We start from the raw sequence: 5,113 nt of genomic DNA, 5'->3' as shown, positions 1-5,113 counted from the left end.
GACTCTGTGTATTCCTTCCTTTTTCTTTTGATGTTTCCTGCATCATTCAATATTTTGCCATAGCATCTTTCAATATTGCAGCACAAGGCTTAAATTTTTTCCTCAGTTCTTTCAGCTTGAGAAATGCCAAGCCTGTTCTTCCCTTTTGGTTTTCTTACTCCAGGACTTTGCACATTTCATTATAATAATTGACTTTGTCTTCTCGATCTGCCCTTTGAAATTTTCTGTTCAGCTCATTTATCTTGTCATTTTTCCATTTTCTATAGCTACTCTCCATTCAAGAGCAAGTTTCAGAGTGTCTTCTGACATCCATTTGGGTCTTTTCTTTCTTTCCTGTCTTTTTAATAAACTTTCGCTTTCTTCATGGATGATGTTCTTGATGTCATCCCACACTTCATCTGTTTTTCATTCATTGGTGTTCAATGTGTCAAATCCATTTTTTAGATGGTCTCTAAATTCAGATGGGATATAATTAAGATCATATTTTGGTTCTTTTGGACGTGTTTTAATTGCCTTCAGCTTCAATTTGAACTTGTATGTGAGCAATTAATAATCTGTTCCACAGCCAGCCCCTAGCCTTCTTTTGGCTGAAGATATTGAGCTTCTCCATTGCCCCTTTCCACATATGCAGTCGATATGATTGCTGTGTATTCCATCTGGTGAACTCCACTTGCATAACTGTCATTTATGTTGTTGAAAAAAGGTGTTTGCAATGAACAAGTCATTGGTCTTGCAAAATTCTATCATGTGGGGGCAACATGGCAGATGTAGCAGAGGCAGCGACCTCCAGGACCCACATGAATGGTGACTTGGACATGGACAACAGGGAGGAAGGAGCTGCCTCTCCAAATGAGGAGGCAGAAAAAGAAAAAAAATAGAAGAAGAAGAAGAGTAAAGGAGCTTTTGCATGGCAACAAAAAACTGATGAAGAATCAGGAACTACAGTTGATGAGGTAGCAAAACAATTAGAAAGACAAACATTAGAAGAGAAAGAAAGAGATGATGATGATGAAGATGGAGATGGTGATGGAGATGGAACAACTGGAAAGAAGAACAAAAGAAGAAGAAGAGAGGACCAAAAGTTCAGACAGACCCTCCCTCAGTTCCAATATGTGGTATGTGTATCCTAATGGTATATTTCTCAAAGGACAAGAGTGTGAGTACCCATCCACACAAGATGGGCAAACAGCTTCTTGGAGAACTACTGGTGAAGAAAAGCAAGGATTAGATCAAGCTAGTGATGAGATTTGGAATGATTTTTGAGAAGCTGCAGAAGCACATTGACAAGTTAGAAAATATGTTATGAGCTGGATTAAGCCTGGGATGACAATGATAGAAATCTGTGAAAAGTCATGCAAGCTAATAGAAGAGAATGGTTTGAATGTAGGTCCTGTATCTCCTACTGGGTGTTATCTCAATAACTGTGCAGCCCATTATACTCCCAATGCTGGTGACACAACAGTATTACAGTATGATGACATCCGTAAGATAGATTTTGGGACACATATAAGTGGTAGGATTATTGACTGTGATTTTACTATCCCTTTTAATCCCAAGTACAATATGTTATTAAAAGCTGTAAAAGATGCCACTAACACTGGAAGAAAGTGTACTGGAATTGATGTTCATCTGTGTGATGTTGGTGAGGCCATCCAAGAAGTTATGGAATCCTATAAAGATGAAATAGATGGGAAGACATATCAAGTGAAAACAATTCCATAATCTAAATGGACATTCAATTGGGCCACGTAGGATACATGCTGGTAAAACAGTGCCCATTGTTAAAGGAGGAGAGCCAACAAGACTGGAGGAAGGAGAAGTGTATGTCATTGAAACCTTTGGTAGCACAGGAATAAGTGTGCTTCATGATAATATGGAATGCTCTCATTACATGATTTTGATGTTGGACATGTGCCAATAAGCGTTCCAAGAACAAAACACTTGTTAAATGTCATCAATGAAAACTTTGGCACTCTTGCCTTCTGTCACAGATGGCTGGATCGCTTGGGAGAAAGCGGATACTTGATGGTTCTAAAGAATCTGTGTGACTTGAATATTGTAGATCCGTATCCACCCTTTTGGGACAAAAATGATCATATACAGCACAATTTGAGCATACCATACTGTTGCGTCCAACATGTAAAGAAGTTGTCAGTAGAGGAGATGATTATTAAACTTAGCTCAAATGTCACCTCAACACCTTTATTTTCTAAGCTTTGTTGCAATATATTATATCAGATTTAATGTGCAACATATTGTCTGTTTTAACAGTGGACCTATGTAATATTTTATTCGTGTTTAAAAAGGAGGGAATTTGATCAAAGGCAAACCTTCTAATGTAATTTAATTAACCAAGTAAAAAGCTTTCAGGACTTTCAGAAATTTTAACTGCTTTCCCCTACCATCTAGGAAAATTCTATAAAGCTCAAATTATTTAGCAATGAGTAATACATTTTGTTTCAAACACTTAAGGGATGATTTTCAGGTATTTATATTACCATATTCCAACTTGGATGCTTTGAATGACTACAATCAATTCTGCAACTATGCCTTCTGGAACTGCTTTATAACCTTTCTGAAACCCATTTAAAAAAAAATAGACATTTTCAGATCTGAAAAAAAAAATTATATCATGTGATCTCCAGTGTTGTTTCTATCACCAAGGCCATATTTTTCAAGTACTGGTGATTCTTCTTTGTTTCCAACTTTTGCATTCCAATCACCAGTGATAATTAACACATCTTGATTGCATGTGAGGTCAATTTCAAACAACAGAAGTTAGTAAAAATCTTCAATTTCCTCATCTTTGGCTTTGGTGGTTGGTACATAAATTTTAATAATAATAGTATTGATTGGTCTTCTTGTAGGCATATGGATATTATCCTATCACCGACAGTATTGTACTTCAGGATAGATCTCGAAACATTCTTTGTGATAATGTATGCCACTCAATTTCTCTCCAATTTGTCATTTATGGCATAGTACATCATAGGTTGTCCGATTCAAAATGGCCAAAACCAGTCTATTTCAGCTCACTAATGACTAGCATATCAATCTTTATTTTTGACAACTTCTAATTTTCCTATATTCATATTTCATATGTTCTATGTTCTGATTATTAATGGATGTTTGCAGCTGTTTCTTTCCATTTTGAGCCATGCCACATCAGCAAATGGAGGTCCTGAAAGCTTTACTCCACCCACGTCATTATGGTCTACTCTACTTTGAGGAGGCAGTCATATTTTGAGTGCCTTCTGACATTAAGGATTCTCCAACACTGTATTGGACAGTGTTTCAGGCTGTTCATCAAGTTTTCCAGTCATATACCAGACAGTGCTTACTTCTGTGCATAAGGTTTCACTGGACAATTCTTTGAGAAATGGAAGGCTCATTCCTTCCTCCAAGTCTGTCTTAGACTGGAAGCTTCTCTGAAATGTGTCTGCCATGGGTGACCCTACAGGTTTTTGAAATAGAGGTGGCATAGCCTCCAGCCTCACAGCAACATGCAAGCCATTACAGTATGATAAACTGACAGATGAGTGGTGGATCCTAGGTATCAGTGGGCTGAAATGGACTTATATTAGATATTACGAATCAGACAATCATTTAGTATACTATGCTGGAAGGAAAAATTGATGGCATCACATTCATTCTCAAAAAGAATATTTAAAGATATATTCTGAAGTTCAGTGCTGTTAATGATAGGATAATATCCATAATGTCTACAAGGAGGACCAGATAATATGACTATTATTCAAATGTACACACTAACCACTAAGGCCAAAGATTAAGAAATTGAAGATTTTTACAAACTTCTGCAGTCTGAAATTGACCATACATGCAATCGGGATACGTTGATAATGACTGATAATTGCAATGTGAAAGGTGGAAACAAAGAAGAATCATCCAATCATTGGAAAATAAGGCATTGGTGATAGAAATGACACTAGAAATTGCATGATGTAATTTTGTAAGACCAGCAACTTATTCATTGCAAACACCTTCTTTCAGCAACATAAACCACAACTGTATATGTAAGCCTTGCCACATGGAGTACACAGAAATCAAATTAATTACATATGTGGAAAGAGGCAATAGAGAGGCTCAAGATCCGTGGTGAAAACAAAGCCACGAGCTGATTGTGGAACAGACAATCAATTGCTCATATGCAAGTTAAAGTTGAAGCTAAAGAAATTAAAACAAGTCTGAGTGCCAAAATATGATCTTGATTATATCCCATCTGTAGAGACCATCTGAAGAATAAATTTGATGTATTGAACACCAGTGATCATAGATCAGACGAGTTTTGGGGTGACATCAAGAACATCATACATGAAGAAAGCAAAAGGTCCTTAAAAAGGCAGGAAAGGAAAAAAAGAAAGAATAAAATAGATGTCAGAATACCTCTGAAACATGTTCTTTTGTTGTTGTTGTTGTGATTTGGGTGAAAATTTACAGAGCAAATACACTTTTCATACAGCAGATCACATACACTTTGTCTCATGACATTGACCACAATTTAGCACAATGCAACATCTCCTCTCCCACTTCCTCCCGATAGGTACCACTTCGCTGTGTCCATCCCTCCATGCACTCCTACCCCTTGAGCCGTCTCCCTGTGCCTGAGCAGCCCTTCTTTCTCTCTTGCTTGTTCTCTCTAGGGAGTGTATCTACCTCAGCTAAATGCTCAACTAGTATGCCTGTCTACTGCTTGGCTGGAAGCCACAGGTGTGTGTTCAATTCCAGACCTGAAGGGCAGCTAGGGGTCATAGTCTCAATGGTTCCACCAGGATCCGTCAGGCCAGCAAACCTGTTCCCCGCATTTATTTTCCAAATGATTTTGAGTTTTTTCCACATTATTCCCCCCTATCCAGGATCTCCTACAAAGATTCTCTTCCAAGTGGTTGACAGTAGTAGCTGAGCACTGTCTATTTCTTCTGGTCTCATAGTCGTATAGGCTGCAGATCGGATGGTGTGCCAGTCGCTAGGACTGATTGTTTCCATGAATTTTTGGTTTTCTTCATTCTTCTTGGCTCTGGACGAGGAGAGACCCATTGTTGCATCTAGATGGCAGCTTGCAAGCTTTTACGATCTCATTGCTACTCGCCACAGT

General features: G+C 38.0%; 1 pseudogene; it reads left to right on the top strand.

Annotated features, from left to right (window-relative positions):
* Nucleotides 1–758: 758 nt before the first annotated feature.
* Nucleotides 759–2,174, top strand: LOC103209730 (annotated as a pseudogene).
* Nucleotides 2,175–5,113: the final 2,939 nt, after the last annotated feature.

This window comes from Orycteropus afer, unplaced genomic scaffold (genome assembly GCF_000298275.1).
Source record: "Orycteropus afer afer isolate SDZICR_OR568_19922 unplaced genomic scaffold, OryAfe1.0 scaffold00520, whole genome shotgun sequence".
Classification (NCBI taxonomy): Eukaryota; Metazoa; Chordata; class Mammalia; order Tubulidentata; family Orycteropodidae; genus Orycteropus; species Orycteropus afer.
Note: the sequence above shows the minus strand (reverse complement) of the source record. Positions and strands in the feature narration are given on the sequence as shown.